We start from the raw sequence: 23,181 nt of genomic DNA, 5'->3' as shown, positions 1-23,181 counted from the left end.
TGAGCGCTCACCACACGGGCGCTGTTCTAGGCTGGTTTACTGAAGTGTAGCATGTGGCTCTCCAAACAACTACAAAGGTGAAGCAACCGGCCCAAGGTGCCTCGCCAGTGAGGGTGGCGCTGCTACTTAACGTCGGGCATCTGAGAATAGTTGATGAAGGCTCCCAGCCAGGAGGGTATTTCCAATATTTTTTTCCTTCTTCCCTCACTTTTTATTTTTGGTTCCTATCTTTTAATAATAGCTTTTGACATTCTTTTCTCTGTGTTTTTCACTGAAACTAGTAGGTAGAGGAGGTTTCACAAAATTTTTTTTAATTATCCCATATTTTTTTTTTTTTTTGAGGAAGATTAGCCCTGAGCTAACATCTGCTGCCAGTCCTCCTCTTTTTGCTGAGTAAGACTGGCCCTGAGCTAACATATAGGCCCATCTTCCTCTACTTTTTTTTTTTAAAGATTTTATTTTTTTCCTTTTTCTCCCCAAAGCCCCCCGGTACATAGTTGTATATTCTTCGTTGTGGGTCCTTCTAGTTGTGGCATGTGGGACGCTGCCTCAGCGTGGTTTGATGAGCAGTGCCATGTCCGCGCCCAGGATTTGAACCAACGAAACACTGGGCCGCCTGCAGCGGAGCGCGCGAACTTAACCACTCAGCCACAGGGCCAGCCCCTCTAGTTTTTTTTTAATACGTGGGATGCCTACCACAGCATGGCTTGACAAGCAGTGCCATGTCCACACCCAGGATCCAAACCAGTGAACCCCGGGCCACCAAAGTGGAATGTGAGAACTTAACCGCTGTGCTACCAGGCCGGCGCCAATCCCATACTTTTTTACAACACGGGCTTTAAATCTTTCATGAGATTTTGGGGATGTAGCAGTCAGCTTTTAACAATCACTGCAAACACTAACAGTGGACTCACCAAGACAACTTCTAAGTGAGTAAAGAGAATCCTACTGAAATGAAAGCACAGACAGGGAGATGAAGAGTTCACTCCCAGGACCTCAGGTGGTTGGAGAAGGTTAAATGCAGGCTCTCAGCTCACTTTTGCAAATAAAGGCTCTCTTTTGGTTTTCCCAACCCACCGACCCCCTTTGGCTACATGCTTGTGTATAGCACCAATGCCATGAGCGGCACAGTGCAGGATGCAGAGCTGTTACTCTGGAGCTGGGGGCCATGAAGCAGATGGAGAAGGTAAAGGAGGGCGTTCTAGACTAAAGAAATTGCATGGTGTGATTGGAGAACGCAGACGGGTCTGGCGAGGCTGGAGCTGAGCCCACAGGCAGGAGGTGGAAATCAAGGGGCTGCAGAAATAGTCTGGAGCTGATACTGCAGGGCTCCAAATGCCAGACTCAGGGATGTGCTCTTCACCCCCAAGGGCCCTGGAAACCCCCTGGAGGCCGTGGACACAGGCACCCCAAGGACACTCGAGACCTATCTGTCTCGCTCACAGCCATATCCCCAGGAGCTGGCACATAGCTGGGGCTTAGTGTACATTTGTCGAAGGAAGGAATGAAAGGATGAACAAGTGACTAAATTTATGCTGGAGAATGTATTTGAATATAGAGGATGGGGAGGAGGAGACAGCAGGCCCTGTTAGGAATTCACAGCTAGAGTCCAGGTGTGAACTAACGAGGGAAAGCTGTGGTGACAGCATGGACCGGAGAGGACACAGCCAATCAACAGTGATGGCGCACTCCACAGGACTTGTCAACCAATGGGATAGGGTGTCTAGAGGGCAAGAGGCCTCAGAGACACCTGGCCAAGCATCCTGGTGAAGAAGGGAGAAGGCGGGGAGGGCTCTCCTCAATGGCTGCGTGGGAGAAGAAACCTTTCAGGCTTGGAGATGTAAGATGCTCCAGGGCCACCCCGGGGAACAGGATTCGCATGCTCCACTGAGCAGCTGTGTGGGGAGCAGCCAGAGCTGGTGAGAAACGTCCACAGTGGCCAAAGCAAGAACACATTATGGCAGACTCCCACAGAGCTCAGTCTCCCTGCAGCTCTTTCCCCTGGTCACCATGCTGCCCAGCCCCTCCCTCAGGACGCACCCCTGGAGACAGAGGGGCAGCCAAGAGCAGGAAGGGAAGCAGGGATGGGAGGGGCCTGCAGGCTCTTGAGCAGCAGTGGGTGGTGCCAGGCTGGGGACTGCGGGCAGCCACGAGGCAACAGGGAACAAAGGAGGTCGGGAGAGCCCGTCTTCCACCAGCGGAGTCCACAAGCAGGTTCTCAAGCTGCATCAGAGCAGGGGAGGGACTGACCACAGATTCGCTGCTTCCTGGGGAGAGCGTCAGAGGGCTCCTCTTCCCGTGTAGAGGCCTGGTTTTTAGGTCTGGGGTGGTGACGTCATTACCTTGGTGTTCCCTCCACCCTGTTCCAGAAACTTTGAGGGACCTGAGGGAGGAACTAAGGGAACCTCCTGGAAGGAGCTCCTCATGGGCATAAAGCAGCCCCCATGTCGACGGGCCTGGGCAAGGGGCTCCAGGTGGCCCAAGGGACACCCTCAGGGTGATCCTTCTGACAACCAGCCCTCAGCTGACACACGGTCCTCAGACTTTGGAAAGCTGAAATCTGATGCAGCAATGCTGGCTCCTCCAGAAAGACCTACACAGGGGTCAGTGGGTCAGCTCTCCCCAGGCTCACAGAGAAAGCCTAGGCTGAGGGGTGGGTGACTCACCCAGAGTCACAGAAAGAACCAAACAACCCAGAGCCGGACCCCAGGGAAAGGTCCTTTTTTGGAGTGGCCGTTACTCACAGAACATCCCCTCCATAGGATCTGCTCTCAGAGGGCCATAACTTTGGGTTGAAAGGGACACATTTATTGAGCACTTACCATGTGCCAGGCCCTGTGCTGGACACTGGGGATACAGAGACGAATGTGACATGACCCCTACTTTTAAGTTCACAGTTCATTGGAGAAACAGGCATGAAACCAAATAATTAGAACGAGTAAGGCCGTTCTAAGGGTTCAGTGAGATAGGCAGGGACAACAGTAAGTCATTAAATCCTCACACCAACACTTGAGGGAGGGATTATTAGCCCATTTTACAGATGAAGAAACTGAAGTTACGAATCACTGGCCTCAATTCACACAACCAGAGAGAAACACCACCACCGCCGGTGTGCCGGAGCGTGGTCACTCAGGCTGTGCATCTCCTCACTCAGTCCTCACTCAGTGACATCACACAGGTTACTGAAATCCGCCAACAGAGGCACCACAGAGATTGGCAAACACTACAAACCAGGTGACAGTCTGGATTCAGAAAGTCTGGAACCAAAGACGTTTTCCAGTCTCGCCCAGATTCTTTTCTGGATTGAAGCATCCCCTTTGAAAAAGCCTGCCTCCCCAGGAGAATCACGCCAGCCCATCCAGACAAGGCCAAAGAAGACAACGGACGTGATCTGCTTTCTATGTCGCAAGGGGCTTGCAACTAAGTTAACCATCCAGCCCCTTAGTTCTGAGCTAGCATCTTAGTAGACACATTAGGGCCCAGACGTGCCAAGTGGGCCTGGGGTGGGAGAGGATGGGAGCCCAGGAGGAAGAGTGGGGCTAAAGAGGAAAGCAGCACTCCTTTCTCTAGAACGCTAATCTCAGTAAATGTCCTTGGTGGGATTGTTTAACTACTCTCCGTCTCCCCCACTAGCTCCACAAGGACAAGGACTGTGGCGGGTTCTGCTGACTGCTGGAGCCCAGGTGCCTGCCCCAGGTGCCCCAGGCCTGGCAAGCAGGAAGCCCTACATTAACATTTGTTGAATGCATGGATGCAGCAGGAGGGCATCAGAGCTAAACTGTACACAAAGTTGGCACGCCCAGGCCTGCCTCCCCTCCAGCACATTCTATCCGCCCTGTGAGGAAGGTTCCAGCCCTGAGGGGAGGCTGCAGAAGTGCCTGTCAGCCGGCCTGCCAGGGTTGGATCCCATCACCCACTCACCAACCAGGTAAGCTGTGCCGCTGTGTCCTCACCTGTAAATGAGGTTGTGGGGTTGCTGCATGGGTTCAAGGAGTTAACCTTTGTAAAATGCCTGGCACATGGTAAGCGCTGTGTGTTTGTCAAACAGTGGAGGAACCCCCACGCCCCTCCCCAAATCTGTGTGCAGAGATATTTTCTCCTCCACTCTCCAAATGCAATTTTCCAGCCCATTCTACTCCAGAGAGGGCTTCCCCAAGGAAAAAGAGATCCGAGCAATCCTCCTCCTTGCTCCACCCCTCCCCACTCTACCCTGCATCACCCGCTAGCAGCCCAAACCACCCACCTCCATCTCTCTTGAAATGACCCTGAGCCTTATTCAGCCCTGCCGACAGCCCGGGAGCCGCCCCCAGGCTCCGGGAAGGTGCCCCGTCCCCTGGCCTCCTCTCTCCTGCGCCCCCAGGAGCCCGGCTCCCAGCTGGGGATTGGGGAAGGCGGAAGGCAGGATGCGCCGCCAGGATGAAGACCGCACAACGCGGGCGGCTGCGACGCCCAGTGGCCACCTGCGGAATCGGCGGTGGCGGCGGTCTGCAGAGCCTGGATGTCCCGAGCCGGCCCTGGTCGCTCCGGCCCCTGCAGGGCAAAAGGAGAGAAGGCAAAAATAAGGGAAAGTTGACGGGTGGAGAGAATATCACCAAAAGGACTGGTAGGCTCTAGGCCACAAGGAATAATTAATTTAGTCGGGAAAGCAGTGATCCCCGGGCAGGGCTGTAGGCAGGGGCCCTTTTCTCCCTGTCCCTTGCACACAGCCCCTCCCCCCCCCATAGGAGAATATTTGCCTGGGGGCTGAGGCTCCTGTCCCCTGATATCCCTGGCTTCCTTATTCCAAGCGTTTTACACCCCACTGCCTGGGCTGATGAAGAGACAAAGGGCCCCTGTGGACCTGAGGCCAGGAGCATCTCCTCCCCCTGTGGTGATGTCCGGGGGTTAGGAACCAGGCAGAGTCCAGATTCTAACCCCAGCTCTGCCCTGGCTCTGCGTGCCTGGTGCCCCGTCAGCCTGTGCCTGGATTTCACCACCTGGGAAAGAGGACGATAAAAATAAACGCCTACCCTACTTCTTGCACAGAGGGATTGTGTGACTCAAATGAGTTAATGCTGAGGAAAGCGTTTGGAAAAACAAAAACCATCACTATGCAAAATCTCTGACCCAAAAGCATTTTGGTAACCATGTGACTATAGGCAAATGCAAATACACTTGCTTAAAGAGCAAGACCCTCAAGTCCTGACTATTAACAGCTCAAAGGAGAGATTTTCATTTGGAGAGGAAAGAAAGGAACATGCAGTTGGGATCCAAAAATACAAAGTTCCATATGGGAAATTTAAATGATCAAGAATGTCTTCAGGATTTTACTATATAGAATTTAGAAGGCAGTTCGCTCTTTAGGAAACCAGAGGAATAGACATTACGATCCCCAAAAACATTTGGAGGATGGAGAAGCCAAAAGAGTTATCTAGGATCCTACTCAGAACCACTTCAAAGGGAGAATCACGGAATCATGGGATGTTACCTTGGCCTATGTCGTCCCTGGCAGCGTAGGCATCTATTCCGAGTTTGCATGAACACCTCCACCAGTCTACCTGCAGAGGCACACTGTCGGTATAGGAACAAACCTACAGCTGACCCAGTTCTGATCTCCTCCGAGGTGGAGCCCGGCCCCCGACCATCAGTGCAGTATCAAAGCTACCCCCTCTTCAGAGTCCAGGACCTGGAACCTCTTGACAGGTTGAGTTGACATCAGAGTGAGGAAGCGAAATAAGCAGCGGGCCTGGCGCCAAGTCTCACCCCAAAACGGAGCATTGAGCCAACCAGCACTTACTCAGTGTGTCTATGCTGTGGGCAGAGCGAGAAGACCTGCTCTAGGAGAGAGGCCTGGGGCACGCTGACCAGAGCCTGGCACCTGGCAGGGCAGACACGAGTTTTGGACTTCAGTTTCCCTGGATAACATGTCTCTTAACAGTCCCCTTTGATACAGGGTCCCTGGGCAGGTCCTCATGGCCCCACCGCCTCCCTTCCCCTCTTCCTCTCTCCCTCCCCAGAAAGGGTCCATTCGCTCTCATAGCCCTTGTCTTTCCACCTCCCAGTGGTCATGTCATGACTTGTTCTGCATCTCAGGCTTTTCTTCCCCTTGGCCCACATGCTGCCATGCAATTCCTATTTCCCCTGGGATGGTCTCCCAAAGGGTGCCAGAATTTCTGGGTGTGAACCTTGATATACAGCTCTTCTGAATCCTCCAAGCCAAGGGGGTCATCAGCATTAGTTGAGCGCGACTGTGTGTGTACTCACATGGAGGCAGGGAGAGGGGTCACTCTGATGTCACTTCTCATCCTGTCAGAGGTTCCAGGCCTGGACACTGAAGTGAGGACAGACCCAGACCGTCACCCAGTAGTACTGGGTCCGTCACACCGGAGTACTGGGCTCGGATTAATTCAGCAAGTCCCCGTTGCTCCCACTTCATCTTTAGTGCTATGCAGGGGACTTCAGAGGTAAGATGAAAGCTCTCAGGACTCCCTCCTTGCAGATGGCAGGACACTGATTAGCCCATATTTGCAGGTGGGTGTGGTCACTGTTGTAAAAGGAGGGCTGGGAGGTGACTGGCCCATTGCTCTCCTCCATTCATGCAGCAGATGCAGTTCACTGGTCCATGCTGATGCTCTCTCCCTTGTCCTTCCAGGTGGCAGAGAGAGCACAGGAAGAGCAGAGATTTGGGGAGAATGAGGCCCAGGCTCAGCCCAGCTGACCCGCGTTGGCCATGTGGGGGTGGGGCCCAAGCCCAGCTGCCGCCATGTGACTCTTCTTTCCTCGCTGCTCCTCCTCCAGGTCTCCCTCTGGGACGTTATGGGTGGTAGTTGCTGGGTTTAGGTCTGCCGGGGTCTTCGGGCCGTAACAAATGTATTAGCCCCTCACTACTGCCAAAGCTTTGATAACAGTGCCCCGTGCTCCAGGAGAGGCCATTCGGCAGGAAAGTTAGAGTTGTGCTGGGATACGAGGTAAGAGCTAAAATAAAGTTTATCAGGGGTTTGGGAAAGGCTTCACAGAGACAGCGGAGTTTAAGATTGGCCTTGAAAGATATATAGGACCCCATAGACATTTGGGGACATGGGGACAGGTATTCCAGGCAGAAGAAACAGAGGCATGTTTGGAGAAGAGTAAAGAGTCCAGTTTGGTGCTAAGTGCATGAATATGGACAATGCAAGAAGGTTCTAGAAAGTTAGGTAGAACCTACAGGTTGGGGTCCTGGAATGCTGAGTCAAAAAGTTTTTCTCTGTTTCCCCCATCACCCCAAAGCCCTTGGAGGACAGGGGTTCAGTTTATTCAGCATATGAGCAATGGTGCTCATTGCACCCCTGCTAGGTCCTGCCTCCCAGGTGCTGAGAACACCCCAGGGGAGCAAATGCAGCCCCCACTATCAAGGAATGCTTGGTCCTGGGGGGGAAGGAGGTGACCAAACAGACTCTCCACACGACAGGGGGCCGTCTCTTCTTTGACTCTTTCTCCCACCCCAGCAGGACCTGGCACGGAGAAGACTCTCCATGCATGATGAGTGAGTGAAGGGGGGACGTGTTGATTTTGAAGCATGGCAGCGCATCCAGAAAGCAGCTGGGAACGGAGCGCTGGAGCCCGGGAGAGATGACCGCAAAAGGGCTGTTTCTGGAATTCTGCCCACTCACCTGCAGGTTAACACGAATTACACTAAACCTGACATGGAGAGTACGGGGGTCCCAGAGCTTACAGGGAACGCAAAGAAAGTGAGGAAGCCTCTGCCCTCTCGACACAGCTTAGATTAACAGGAGACATGTCCTTGAGCCCAGGGAGGCTGCTCCCACTCAGAACACATCCCACTGAAGGAAGCAGGACATCGAGTCGCCTGCGCCCGAGGGCCAGACATCCGTCAAAGAGAAAACACTTTCGCTATGGAATGTTCCTGTTCCAGGAAGCACAGAGTCGTGGGGAAAAGGGCAGCAGCCTCCGTGCAGTGCCCCAGACAGCAAATCATATCTCCAGGCTCCAGATTGACAAGGATTCTGTTTCTCCTAATTTGATGCAAGACTTCAGCTCCATCTGAATGCCTGTGGCACTGAGCAAATCAAATGCTGATCCCAAAGTGACATCGAAAATGGAAAGAGCCTGTTTGGGCATAGTTTCTGCTGGTCCTACAAAAGAATTATCTGAATTTCCACTCCAGAGCGCCCCTTCTGGCTCCCCCGGGGGAAGCCAGCCCACTGAGGACTCCTTCCCTGACCCTCCCTCGCCCCTGAAATGCACTTTATCAGTTCTTGTGGACAAATTACTGACATCTATGGCTTCTAGTTGTCTGAAAACACTCGCAAGTAAACAAGCCCGCCCCAGTCAAATTGTAGGGCTTCGCTTTGGAGGTTTCTAGATGCCCCCTTCTGAGCCCTTCCCCCATACGGCCCACCTCTTTAGTGCCTGTGACCTTCAGCTCATCCACCAACGAAACATCCAGGGTTCAGAATCCAGACTGAAAGCTCCAGGAGCGCAGGGGCCGTGTCGTCTGCTCCCTAGTGTGTCCCCAGCATCCAGTACCTCGCCTGGCACACAGTAGGCTCTTTGTAAGTATTTGTTAGGTAGAGTCAACAAACTTTGGCTGAGCCCCTCTCCTGCATAAGATATAAAGATGTACAGGCTGCACTTCCTGCCTTCTGACCTGTCCTTCTTCCTAGGACACAGTGCAGCAAGGGCGGTCAGTGCTCTCCCCAACAAGAGCCCCCTCTGCAGATGAGCCAGGGGGCTCCAGGGAGGTACAGGGGTCAAAGGAGCACCTGCCCAGCCCCTGTGGCTCCCTCTGCCTGAGCATGGCTCTATTCAAGACCCTCTCTTTAAACCTACAATGAATGCAGCCTGGCCTGCCCCCTCCCAACTGTCCTCTTGCCCATCACCCCGGTGCTCCCTGCTCCCTCTGGGATGTTCCCAGGAACGTGTGGCACCATTTCAGAGAGCATGGAATGGCATGGCTTCCTTAGCAACCTGGGACATTTAAGCCACCCAAATTACTTCTGCCTTTGTTTCAGACAACAAAGTAGGAAAGCAGAATTCCTCACCTTCATTGAAAAGCGTTAGTGCCCATTCCCTAGAGACAGACCGAGCAGGTAAGAGGCAGGCTTGATAGCCAGCAGGCTCCGCTCCAATCCTGGCTCTGCCATGTCATTTCTGGGGATGCTGGGGAAAGTTCATCTCTGTTGGCCTCAGTTTTCTCACCTATACGATGGGGATGATATTAATAGTTCCTTCCTCATTGGGATGTTATGAAGATTAAATGAGATAAGCCACGTAAAGCACTTTGAAAAGTGAGTATGCAATAAAAGTTCACTTTTATTACAATTGTTACTGTTACCTTTAATTGCAGGTCAGAAAGGGCCCCACCAGAGGGTGTTTACTCCGATTTACATACACTCTTCCACGCACAGGCTCCCTTTTCTCAGTTCAGGGTGGCTAATTAAACCTTACCCCTCTGTCACCAGGGGGCCCCTCCCCACCTCATCACGGAAACAAGCAGCCCCCAAAGCCAAGGGCTCAACCCAGCATAGTCCAATATCATCAAGAGGAGGGGACATTCTGCTCCACAAAGGCATTCGGGGACCCAGGCCCCTTCCTAGTGGCTCCACCATCTTCCAGGGCCTTGGAGTCCCACCCTGGGTCCCCTGCATCCAACCAGCAAGTGGGAAGAAAGCACAGCGAGGATCGCATGCAGGCTTTAGGAGCACGCTGGGCAGGGTGTTTGTCCCTTTAGCCCCTTCCATTGGCCAGGAGCTCAGCCCCTTGACGCCACCTTACTATAGTGGAAGCTCAAAAACAGCCTTTCCACGTGTCCAAGAGGAAAATAACATCAGTTCGATGAATTCATAGCATTTTTTCTGCTCCCTACTCCTTTTGAAGCGGAGGCTTCTCTAGCAGGAAACTTGAATTTGTTTTCTTTAGGATATTCTCTTAGAAAATAGGCCCACAGCAATGCTCCACGTGTTTCCCCTCAAATCCTGTCGCGGATGATGTCCCATCCCACCTGGGCAGCGGCTGGGGGAGAAGAGGTAATCTTCGGAATGGGGCGGAGCTGGGCCCAGCTCTCAGCTTTGTCCCTCACTCGGCCAGCTCAGCCTTTCTGCGTCAGCGCCTCTTATGAAGTGGAAGTGGAAAACAGGGTGGTTAACCCGAGACAGTACACATAAAGGGCGGCCATGAGTGGAATTTTCTTTGGCCCTCCTCCTCATCTTGTCCTCTCGTCCCCCAACCACACCACACTGTCCTCCCCCAGCTAATGTCCCTCTGAGCAACAGACCAAGTAAGAGTCAGGGCCGCCGGGAGGGGAAGCATACTTCCACCTACCACATGGCAGGCCGGCCTTCTGGTTTGCTTTTCAGCTGGTCAACCTGATGACTCAGCGAGAGAGGCTGGAGGTCAGGATGGTCTGTGAACGCAATTAAGTGAAGGCAAAATGTGGAAACCCAAATCCCTCGGCCCAACCAACGGCAGCTTGATCCTTTCCATTCCTAGACCCCACCCCCAAACCACCCCCACACTCCATGCTCTGATCCAGATGGCCTGTGGATGCGGGAGCCAAACAGTGTGGGGACTTGGTTGTTTCGTAAGTTCCCACGACTCTGTCCCTGATTGCAAACCCGTTTGGGACATATTCTGAAGCAAGAGGTTGTGCACTAACCACTCGTTCCAAAACAAGCAGAAATCAGGGCTTACGCTTTTTCCCTGCTTCTCGCACTCACTGGCTCCTCCTCACACAACTTGCTTTAAAAACAATTAGTTGGGGGAAAAAAACCAGCGCCCACCTTGTTCACCCCTCGTAACACACAGCAGTCTCCGCTCCACGGCTGGAAACAGAGTCGTCGCTCTCCTAGCAACACGAAGGGCCCCAGCTGCACAGATTCCGCGCTTGGCTTGCAGCAGCCAGCAGCTGGGGGCGTGCATGTTGCTAGGTGAACCTGAACTTGAGTTTAAATTTGCTGCCTTCCTTCGCTGCCACAGCTTTCCTCAGCTGCAAATAGACACATGCTCAACAGCAGGACCCACAGCACTCAGTCCCCCTGGGAAATCCCCAGCTCAGATAAGACAATTGTACCTCTTTTTTTTTTTTCTTTCTCCCTTGATTTTCAAACTGAGCCAACAACCGCAGGAATGAACAAGAATGATGAAGAACTATCCTTTGGGCAGGACTGACTGAGTACCTACTACTGCCAGGCACTGTCCTAGGCGCTGGGGACACAGCTGTGAAGGAAACAGACAAGACCCTGCCCTGGAGAGCCTGCATCTTGGCGGCAGTGGGGGTGATAAACAGTAAAGAGATGTCGTATCCGTCAGGGTTCTCCAGACAGAACCAATAGGAAATATCTGTGTGTGTGTGTGTGTGTGTTTGTGTGTGTGTGTGTATGTGTGTGTGTGTGTGTGTGTGTGTGTGTGTGTGTGTGGATACAGATATGGATATGGAAAAAGAAATTTATTTCAAGGAATTGGCTCATGTGATTGTGGGGACTGGCAAGTCTGAATTCTGTAGGGCAGGCTGGCAGGCTGGAAACTCAGGCAAGTGTTGAGGCTCCAGTTTTGAGGCAGAGTTTCTTCTTCTATAGGAAAACTTTGGTTTTGCAGTTAAGGCCTTTCAACTGATTAGATGAGGCCCACCCAACTATGGTGAGTCATCTCCTTTACTTAAAGTCAACTGATTGTGGTTGTTTACCACCTCTACAGAAGACCTTCACAGCAGCACGAGGTTAGTGTTTGGTTGGATAACTGGGTGCTCTAGACTAGCCAGGCTGACACAGAAATTCACCAGGACAGCTGTACCTGCCCGTATGGGGTAGTGATAAGTAAGTGCAGTGTGGGAGAGGAAAGCAGGGTGAGGGGGTCAGGGAGCCCTCAGCAGGGGGACAACAGGTGACCCACATGTGGGAAATACAGTATGTCATTCGAGACAAACGGGAATGAAAAATAAATAAATGAACATACCTCGGCACTGCGCTCAAAAAGCGCAACTAAAGTCCTCATTTGGTTACACACCTGCTTGATCATGACCGTCCCACGTGGCAACCAAGATGGGAGAGACGCTGTGTGTATCACTCTCTTTGGGGCTGCTTGACACAGCCAAAGCGAGCCTTTCTAGTGTCGGCGTCCTGTTCATTCTGCAGACATGAATCCCTGTTGCCACAGTCTCCCCCCAACTCCCAGCTTCTATGATGCTCTGCCCTCACCCAACCAGGGCTCCCAAGGCGCACGCCTCTTCTCCCCTGACCTCCCCTCCTACCTGCCCCTCTTCCCCCAGCTCCATCCCACTGGCCTCTTGCTGCTTCCCCAGCACTCCCACCACTTCTGCCTCAGGGCCATTCCTCTTTCTGCTCCCTTGGCCTGGAAGGGTCTCCGCTCAGCCATCTCCTAGGCTCTCATCCTGCTCAGAGAGGCCGACTGTGACCACCTATAAAATAGCACCTCCTTTCGCTTTCTGTCCCTTTAGCCTGTCTTCTTTGTCCTCATAGCACCTACCTTAAATACGCATTTCTTTGTTAATTGTCACCTCCTCTCACTTGAATGCAGGGGGCTGGGACTCTGCGGTTTTTGTATGTGTGTAGTGAAATAACATAAAATTTACCAATTTAAAATGTACGATTTAGTGACCTTTAGGACATTCACAATGTTGTGCAACCATCACCCCCACCTACTTCCGGAACATTTTCATCCTCCAGAAGCCTCATACCTGTTAAGCAGTCGCTTCCCATTCCTCCGTCCTCCAACCCCTGGCAACCTCTAACGTGCCTTCTCCATGGATTTGCCTAGTCTGGACATTTCACGCAAATGGAGTCGTACAATGTGTGGCCTTTTGTGTCCAGCTTCGTTCACTTAGCATCACGTTTCTGAGGTTCATCCATGTTGTGGCAGACGGCAGTACTTCGTTCCTTTTATGGCTGAGTAATATTCCACGGCACCGACATGCCACATTTTGTTTATCCGTCGGTCAGCTGATGGGCATCCCAGCTGTTTGTTCCTTTTGCTATCATGAATCATGCTGCAGTGAGCATCTGCGTCCAAGTGTTTGTCTGAAGGGGCCTCTGTTTGGATCACTCTGTTATCTCTGGCCCATGAACAGACCTGCCCAGGGAAAGGCTCAATAATGAATGGCTGTGGACAGTTTACCCCTCAGACAAATAAATAAAGACAAGGTTCAGGCCTCTAACATCCTCAGGCTGCAGGCCCCGCCATGCGCCCACTCTACCACAGCCCGGGCCCTAGACCACGTCCTTCCCTTCCCACTCCCACACTCTCAGTGTCCTCGAGCTGCACTGCACCCAGCAGTGGGGCAGGGGTCCGGCCGGGCTCCTCCCCAGCTCCCCACTCCCCAGAGGTAAGCGCCTCCAGGCAGGGGAGAGAAATGGGCCCTTCTGAACTCTCATGCAGTCCCAGGGTCCCCCCAAAAAGCAAAGCATCACTATCTTCAGGTAATGTCTGATTAGTAGGCTAATAGGATGCTGGACATTTCTTTGGATGGGATAAAAATCTCAAATTTCACAATTAGGAATAAGACCCTAAAAAAGGTAATGACCCTGGTGTTGGTTTCCTAGGGCCGCCAGAACAAAGTACCCCAAACTGGTGGCTTAAAACATCCGAAGTTTAGGCTCTCACAGTTCCGGAGCCTAGAAGCCTGAAATCAAGGTGTTGGCAGGACCACGCTCCCTGAGAGCTCTCATGGAGGATCCTTCCCTGCCTCTTCCTAGCTTCTGGTGGCTTCCAGCAATTCTTTGGCTCACAGCCGCATCACTCGGATCTCCGCCTCCATCTTCACATGGTGTTCTTCCCTGGTGTCCTCACACCATCTTCTTACGAGGACACCAGACATGTTGGATTAAGGGCCCTTCGTGCCCCAGCATGGCCTGACCTTATCTGATTACATCTGCAATGAATTTATTTCCAAGTCAGGTCTCGTTCTGAAGCACTGGAAATTAGGACTTCGACATATCTTTTGGGGGATACAATCCAACTCATAACCTTGGAGAAGGATATGGAGTACATATCCTTGATTTCACTAAATGTAAATGATCGAGAAGGTATTGGGGGCAAGGGACCTCCATGGGAATGAAGAGAGGAGAGGACCATGCAAAGGCAGGTTGCTTCCACTCATGAGGAGAAAGCCGGTGAGAAAGAGGAGGAGGGAGCCACAAAGGCTGGTTTCTTTGTCTTTCTTGTCATTTAGCTGAAGGCCAACCCTGCAGCGGGCCCCGTGGCAGAACAGAGAGAGGGGGCATCACAGGTCTCCTAGAGGAAACCTTCTAATCCTCAGACCAGCTCACTCCTCTGCTCCAAACCCTTCAGGGGCTCCTTTTATCTGGTGGCCTAAAGTCCACGAGGCCCCACGCCACGCAGCCCCCAACTCTGCACACGCTTCACCTCCATCACTACCCCCGCTCTCTCCGTGCCAGCCTCACCAGGCTCCCTGCTATCCGTGAAAGTGCCCAGCAGTCTCCTGCCCTCAGGCCTCTTTCCTGCTCTCCCCCTTCCTCTGAAGGAATGTTCTTCCTTTAGAGACCTCCGGGATCTAACTGCATCTCCTCAGGCCCTCCCCCACCACCTGCCCCGACTGCCCCCCAGCACTGTCCACGCCCTCACCTTGCTCGTTGTTGCCACAGCACTTACCACCCCTGCTACACCAGCATTGCCTATTTCCTGTCTGTTCTCCTCCACCAGACTCTACACAGCACGTGGGCAGGGAACTTGAGTTGTGTTGGTCACCGCCATATGCCGGGCCCCCGAGATGTGCCTGGCATGAATTAGGCGTTCAGTAAAATTTCAGATGAAGGAAACGCTTCTGCCCCACCATGTGCTTGGATAGTCTTGACGCTACTTAGAGGACCTCTGTGACTATATGGGGCCCCACTGGATCATCCAGGACAATTTCCCCATTCAAGATCCTTAACTTAATCATATCTGCAAAGTCTCTCTTGCCATGTAAGAACACATTCACAGGTTCCAGGCATGAGGACATATCTGGGGCCATTCTTCACCTACCACAGGCAGGAAGAGAGGCCGGCTCCTCAATCGTTGTCGTGACGTCCAAGGGCTGCCATGCCACTAGTGCTGGGCCACCCACCCCACCCTCCTGAACTGGGGCCCTGCCTCACCAGGTGCTGCCATCAGCCTCTCCCCAACCCCGGTTCAGGCCCTCCCGACCAGATGGCACCCCGCACACATGCTCCCCCCTCTCTCACGGTCCCCGAGCATCTGCAGGCCCTGGTTACAGTCGCCTCTTCCTCCAAAGGCTGAACCAGGCTGGGCAGTCTCAGGACCAGCGTCGCCAAGGCTGGGACAGCAGCACCCTCTTGGACTTGGCTTAGGAGGGTGTAGACACAAGGGGCGGTGAGAGGTACAGCTGGTGCCCCCAGGTCTCTTTGGCACTTTTCTTTCTATTCATTCACCTCCTGCTTCTTCTCTCCTAGGACGCATTCTTTTCTCTCTCTTATTCTCCATCCTCCCCCACCTCAGCTAGTGACACCAGGGACACAGAGCACTTTCCGTACTCAGTGCATCGAGGAGAGAGAGTTCACTGAGCCTTTGCCATTTCTCTCTCTCTCACACACACACACACGTGCACACAGAATCACATTCTGAATCGCATTCTGAACCGTGTTCAACGGTAAAAGAGGCCGAGGGCACGGACCCTGCCCTGCCTCAGCCTGTGTGAGGACAAGAGCTGCAGAGCCAGAGGGCCCGCTCCCGGTGCCAGCATCATCCCTGACTGTCTGTGAGACCTGACCCCATGACGCTCAATGTCCTCACCTGTAAAATGGAGATAATGTCCCTATTGGGATGCCACACCCATTTGTGGTCCCCAAAATCCTGGCATAACTTTAAAAAATATCCTTGATGTGGAAGAAGCTGTAACAACTGGACAAGGAAGAAACAGAGAACACAGCTGCAGGGACCTCAGGAGATTCAAGGGGCACCTGGCGTCAGAGGTCGGGGGCATGCACGGCGTCCAGACCAAGCCTTGACCAGAACCAGCTCCAGCTTTCACGCCAGCGTTACACGCTGGAATAGCCTCAGACCTCTCCCCACTCTCCCCTCCTCGGACCCCCACACAGCCCATGGGGGCAGCAGAAGGGGTCTCTGGAGTTCTCTTGTCCTGTTTTACTACACACTGGAAGGTTCGGTATTGCCCTCTGAGGAAACCACTTCCCTAGGTGGTCCAGTCAGTGAAGGCTGGTTCCACTCGGGACGGTACAGTGCTGTGGATGTCTGACCTCCTTCACACTCTGCCTTGAGATGCCAAGTAGAGACAGGGGGAAGTGAGGAGAGAAGAAAGCATCCTTTTCACATTGATGGTTGTCTGATTATTAGTATAATTGCTCAGCAACTAACCCTCAGGTCGGTTGTATAGGTGTCCTGAGACAATGTGAGGAAAGCACATAACGAGCCCTCAGTAGAAACTAGTTTTTTTCCCCATTTACTGCCTTGTGGGGTGAACTTGTGCAAGTGCCCTGAAATCTCTGAGCCTCGGTCTTGGGTTAAACGGGCTGCCCATTGGCCTACCTACCTCACAAGACCCAAATGCAATAATGTGTGTGAGGGTCACCATGAAATGACAGTAAGACACCATACAAAAGTGTCAATAGGAGAACAACGAGAAATAAAGAAAACAAAACAAAATAATTGGTTAGGTGGTGTATTGGCCTCCTAGGCTGCCATAACAAAATACTACAAACTTAGTGGCTTCAAACAACAGAAATTTATTGTCTCACATTCCAGAGGCCAGAAGTCCAAAATCAAGGTGTTGGCAGGGCCGTGCTCCCTCTGAAGGTGCTAGGGAAGGAACTGTTCCACGCTTTTCTTCCAGCTTCTGGTAGCCTTGAGTGTTCTTTGGCTTACAGATACATCACTTCACTCTTCCGTCTTCACATGGCGCTTTCTCTGTGTCTTTATGTTACTTTCCCTCTGAGTGTCTCTGTCTCTGTGTTTTGAAATGTGTCTGTGATTTTGGTTTTATTCAGGTATGGTGAGCCCAACAGATCAGGAGACGATTGTCTTTGAAAAGATAGTTTGTTACTCATAGTTCCCACGAGGAGGGGGCACAGCATGCCACGCAGGGCCACAGAGGGAAGCAGCAGCGCTGGTGAGGAGGCAGAAGGAGCGAGGAGAAAGTGTGGGCAGGAGTCCTTATTGTGGTTTTCATGGGAAGGAAGGAGGAAAACAAGGTGCGCAAGCTGAGCAGGTTTCGGATTGGATGGGTTGAATAATGTCAGCAGGCTCTGGGCTGTGGGGGTGCTCCTAGTGGTCCCATGCTGCCCTTGGGTGATTAGGAATATTGCCATTGCCTCCTGGAGCGTAAGAGCCAGACAGAGGAGGTGGTTTGGAGAATGGGCTCCAGATGGGTGAGGATGCATGAAGGGTGTGGTTCTGTGCAAGTCATTTGCTATCTCTAGGGACTGGCTAGCCCTGGGAGGGGCAGTCCCACTCCAGTCACCAAAGCCCCAGATGCCAGAGCATCAAAAATGCAGAAAATAAGAAAACATAGCTAATACACTCTGTGTCCAAATTTCCCATTTTTATAAGGACAGTAGTCATATCGGATTTGGGCTCACCCTCATGACCTCATTTTAATGTGATTACTTCTATAACAATGCTATTTCCAAACAAGGCCACATGCTGAGGTACTGGAGATTCAACACATCTTTTTCAGAGGACATAATTCAACCCACACAGACAAGGAACACTAAACTTTTTCAGTCAAGGGCCAGATAGTGAATGTTTTAGACTGGAGGGCCATATTTCCTCTGTCACAACTACTCAGCTGCTGTTGTGCCAGGAAAGCAGCCACAGACCATGTGTAAATGCATGAGAATGGCTGTGTCGCAATAAAACTTTATTTACAAGAACAGGCGGTGGGCCAGATATGGCTCACAGGCCATGGTTTGCCAACTCCTAGGTTAGGAGACAAATTTTCTAAACAAGAAATAAGGGGTTCAGGCAGGCTTTCTGAGAGAGGGGATTCAGCAAGGAAATAGAGCTCAGGAACAAAATTTGAGTCCCCAGAAGTGCAAGGGGCGGAGTCAAGGCAAGTTTAGCACAGGGTCTGGGCTCAGGGATGTGGACTCAGAGCTGGTCAAGGCAGGAAATAAACCCACATGGTTTGGTTTGAGGCTGAGTTCGTAACCACCAGCCACACACCTCCCAGAGAGGGTCTGGTCACTCCAGATGACAAGGCTGGGGTGGCTGGGCATCTAGAGGGCCAGAGCGCCTGGAAAGAAATGATGGAGAGCAGAAATGGGTGGGTCATTAGAGTCCATGGACCTCAGGCTCTCCACTGAAACAGCCCTAGGGAGGGAGCTTTATTAACACCCTGAGAGCTGTACTTGGAGTTAACAAAGCCTCTATGAATTGTGTTAAACATAAATTAATAAATAAGCCTCCAGGGACTCAGTTCACCAGAATTGTAAAGAAACGAAAACAGAAACGAGGTCAAGATACTAATGGCAAGACGCTAATCGTGCTTGTTTAGCTGCATCATAAAACTTCACCCTTCTTGGCCTGGCATCTTTACACCTCATTGAAAATCCATTAAAACAATGGCAGGGCCATTAACCCTGACGTTCGGGCAGAAGCTTCCCGTGGGTGGTTTTTGACTAGGGTCCCTTCATTAATACTTAGCGTAATTGCTTGTGAGCTAGATAATTGTGATTATATACCACTGTTTAAATATAGAGGGGGAGCACTGAAGACTCAATCTTTTCTTTGCATCCTTTTAATTTTTTAATATGCATGGACTCATCCCCCTCAGGCAAGATAATATATTAAAATTTGAATTTTTAAAACAGAGGGCTGATGACTCAATTTACAAAAGAACTCACTATAGGATTTCTTAAATAATGAGCTCCCAGAGCAATCAAAATTATTTGATTTACGAAAATTCAATTTGCCAGCATCTTTTCCACATTACGACCCAAGCATAAAGGTTATATTTGAAAAAGAAACACAGCTGCTAATGAGTAGCTAGTGAGGCTGAGCGGAAAGCTGAAGGCTTGTGTCTATAAACAGGGTAGTGGCCAGAAGACAGATTTTAAGGGTACCCTGAAGATCAGCCTCAAAACCTGGGGTAGGGCTGTGACCTGATAGGACACGCAGCGCAGACCAGCGAGCCAAGGGGAGTGTCAATCAGGGATGAGGGGACCCAGAGACCAGACTGCAATTTGGAGCTACTGCGATAGATGCTCCTTCTGTGTGTGTACAGAGGGGGAAGCCCCTGGCTCACAGAAAGGAGGCTCCTCCCTCTCTGTGCCTCCCCCCGCCCACCCCCCCCGCCACATGCAGTGAGGCAAACCTACGCAGCAGCATTTCAGATACACCTGATGTAAAGCCCTGAGGATGTCAAAGACCTTTTCCATAGAACAGTGGCATCTCTGTCAGTATGTCATCAGCTTCCATTGTTCTGCATTTAAAACCAGCCACGCGAAATTGCAATGCCATCTTCCAGGTGCGTGGCATCGAAGTCTTAGGTTCTATTGAGTAGTAATTTGTTATAATTATTGCTAATAACTGAACTTTGCTAACGATTTACTCTTCTCTTTTAGTTGTGGTCGTTAAATTCCAAGTTACCCCTATATTCACATCATGCTCATTCGCTTGGATTTTCAATGAGGTGTGAAGATTTCCTTGTGCTTTGTGAGACAGAGAGAAAGGTGTAGAGTAGACACTCTGAGAATTGCCCAGTAGCCTCGCCACACAGGCGCATGTCCCATCTGTGACTGTCAATTGTCCAAGCTGGGGGGAAAAGCCGCCTAGCGTGGTGACTTCCAGGATTTGATACATCACACGCCAGCAAAATGTGCATGCAAAGTTCAGGGCCCTGGGGAGAATCATGAATGTTTTATTTGCAAAATAAGAACACTTGATCAATAATCTGTTACCTCTTATGATCGTCATTTCATACAAGAACGAGTATATTAACCCCGACAAAGTCAGAAGGACAACCTCCAAGTATTTCCTCAAACAAGATAGGTGATAATCTCACATTGACCTATATATTAAAAAAACATGGTTCACATTTTTCTCATTTTGCTGCAGATTGGTCAGAATGTTCCTCATGGACCTACAAACATCAGTGCAATGACAGGGACAGACAGAGTTTGGAACCCACTGCCCTAGACCTTGGCTGTCCAATTCAGTGGCCACTACTTACACAGGGCTGTTGAGCACTAGCACTGTGGCTGGTCTGAACTGAGATGTGCTGTAAGTGTAAAATCCACACCAGATTTCAAAGCCTCAGTACAAAAAACAAATGAATGTATAACATCTTCGTCATTTTTATATTTATTACATGTTGAAATGATCATATTTTGGATATATTAATACATCATTCAAATGAATTCAACATGTTTTTTATTTTTTAAAAAATGAGGCTAATAGAAAAATTTAAATTACTGTCTGGCTCATACTATATTTCTACTGGACAGTGCTGCCTAGACGATCAGCATCAAGTGGAGAATGTTAGATGCCACAGAGGTAGATTATAGCCTCTGATTATATTCATATATATCTTATATATTTGGCATTGAAATACCTAGTAAATAGGACTTGAATTTATGTTTTCACGCAGGGCAGGGAAGCCATGACTATGGGAACCTGAATGTGCTCGAGACAACCTCGTCGTGGGGCGTCTTTACTTAGGGTTCCAGATTATACACTTGATGCCCACTATGGCCACTAGAGGGCAGTAGCGTATATAAAAATGTGAGCTTTCGCACACCCCTTGACTGAGAAGACCTCGCAGGCTCGGCTCTTAAAGGAATGCTGTGATGATTGTTACAGCTGATCCTTTTCCGCTCTCTGTTAAGCGCTGTATGCTGTCGGGGGAGGCGGAGACCACAGATGACTGGGCAGAGCCTGAGCCGACCCTTAAACTGTGAGTGAGGCTCAGACAGAGCAGCAAAGCAGGAAAGCCATTCTGAATGAGAAATTGTGTGTAAAGGTAAATGTTCGAACACTCAGGCTGTAGCGTCAGGTTTATTTTCCTGGCTCTGCTACTAACGAAATGTGTGGCCCGAAGCAACTCACTGGGCCTCGGAGTCTTCCTCTGTGAAACGAGGAGGTGGAGTGAAGTGAGCTCTAAGGCATCCCCTACAACCTCAGCATTCTGTACCTTCAAGAGCAAAGCCTGTGAGCCCCCTGTTATCACAGGCTTGATGGGGAGTCAAAGGGAGTAGTAACTATAGGACTTGCAGGCACAGTGGTGCTGTAAATTCATGCTTTAAACCTCCCTCTGCTCCAAACACTTAACAATAACAGATAAAATACAGAAATTAAAGAATTGAAAGTCAAAGACTTGCTCAAAAAGGTCAACATCTCCGAGGATCAGTACAGTAGAGACACAACACTGTAAGCTGGGAAGATGCTGTGGGACTGAGGCTCCAGGGCAGGAAACAGGCAGAGGTAGTGAGGAGCTTTTCTCCTGTGGTGAGATGGGAACTACCACGTGAGGAGGTATCCCCAAACCAGGGACTGTGTGGGGCTCTCACATGCAAGAACCAGGGGTATGAAATACATAACAAACCGCTTCCGGGGACTGAGGCTTATACAAAGCTTCTTAACCCCAAATGAGGAGGAACCTGGCCCCCTGGCCCAGGGACGGGATCAGCAATATCCCCAAATCACGACAGCATGGCTACCTGAGCTGACGATAGAAAATCTGGTTCTGTGGAGGCCAAGAGGAAGCAACTGCAAAACCACTAGGTTGGGTGGGGCGAGCACAAGAGAGATTAAAATTACTAACAATAACTCACCTCAGAGAAAGACTAAGAAAGGCAGTCAAAAATTGCAATTAAAATGATGCAATGGCAGGAAGCAAATTCACTTCAGACGAAATGAAAATAGTAAGGTGATCTGATTGACTTTTAAAATAAGAATACATTATTTATTCAGCAAATATTTTAAGCGCCTATAATGTCCTAGATACTGTTTTAAGTGCTGAGGATATAATAATAACCAAAAGAAAGTGCCCACTTGGAACTGACATTCTAGTGGAAGAGACAGACAATTTTTTTTAAATTGCATAGTAGGCCAAGTAGTAACAGTGCTATGAACAAATCTTTAGGATCCTTGAAGATATAAAGGAGTGATTAACAACGATATATAAAAACATAAATTATGAAGCAAAAATAGGCAAAATTAAACAAAAGCAAGTTATGAGAAAGAACTAATTGAAATGAAAAATATACGCATTGAAATACATAAACTCAGTAGTATTGGATAAATGCTATGAAGTCATAGTGCAAGAGAGATTCATTAATTAGAAGGTGGTATGATACTGAAGAAATCACCCATAATGCAGCACAAAGAGAGAAAATCTATTTTTTAAAAATATGAAAGAGCAATTAAGAGGCATAGAAGGTAGACCGACAGGCACCAACCTAGAGCTAATAGGAATTCCAGAAGAAAAGAATAGAAGGAACGAGAGAGAAGTGATGTCCAGAGAGATAATACCTGAAGTTTTCCAGTATTAAAGTTAGACTTCACCAAGAACTCTAGATATGGAGCTATAGGAACTTGCATTTTCGCTATGATGTATCTAGGTGCCCACATATTGTAGTGAACCTGCAAGACACACAAGGATAAAGAAAAATTTATACCCAAGAAAATAAGACTACCTACAAAAGAAGGAAAAACTGATGTTAGCAACAGATGCCAGAAAACATGGAAGGAAGCTTGCAAAGTGCTGAGAGAAAATTACTAATCAACATAGACTTCTATACCCAGCGAAACTAGCATTCATTCAAGACTGAGAAGAAAATATATATAGTTTTCAAGCATACAATAATTTAGAGAAATTACAGCCCAGGAGCCCCAGGTAAAAGAATTACTAAGGAATGAAATCACAGCGGAAATTACAAAAATTTGGAACTGAACAACGAAAGCACAATCTATCTGAACAGTAATAACAATAACGGCCAGGATATGTTGCTTCCAGCTATGAGCCTGGAATTACATCTCTCTCAGCGTCAGCTTATGGACTAGGTATTGTTAACTCCTTTGTAAGGATGAGAAAACTTTTTGGTAGAACAAGATAATCATGCTGCTCTGGACTGAATGTTTGGGTCCCCCCCAAATTCTTATGTTGCAGCCCTAAGCCCCCATGTGATGGTATTAGAGGTAGGCCTTTGAGGAAAAGTTAGGTTTAGATGAAGTTATGAGGGTGGAGCTCCCACGATGACATTAGTGCCTTTATAA

General features: G+C 50.1%; 1 long non-coding RNA gene across 2 annotated transcripts in view; it reads right to left on the bottom strand.

The window, feature by feature from the left end:
• Window positions 1-16,671: 16,671 nt before the first annotated feature.
• The window catches only part of LOC111773459 (uncharacterized), a 34,602-nt gene continuing 28,092 nt past the window's right edge, over window positions 16,672-23,181 (bottom strand). The window contains exons 2-3 of one of the 2 annotated variants that reach the window (XR_002807895.2): window positions 22,438-22,548; window positions 16,672-18,199 (exon numbers count right to left, since the gene is read on the bottom strand). This is a non-coding gene — a long non-coding RNA (uncharacterized lncRNA). Of the gene's footprint in view, window positions 19,805-22,437; window positions 22,549-23,181 lie in introns of both variants that reach the window. The other variant, XR_011439044.1, reaches the window with a different exon arrangement.

The sequence above is a fragment of the Equus caballus genome, chromosome 5 (genome assembly GCF_041296265.1).
Source record: "Equus caballus isolate H_3958 breed thoroughbred chromosome 5, TB-T2T, whole genome shotgun sequence".
In the NCBI taxonomy this organism is placed as follows: domain Eukaryota; kingdom Metazoa; phylum Chordata; class Mammalia; order Perissodactyla; family Equidae; genus Equus; species Equus caballus.
The sequence above is the reverse complement of the archived record's forward strand: the minus strand, read 5'-3'. Positions and strand labels throughout refer to the sequence as shown.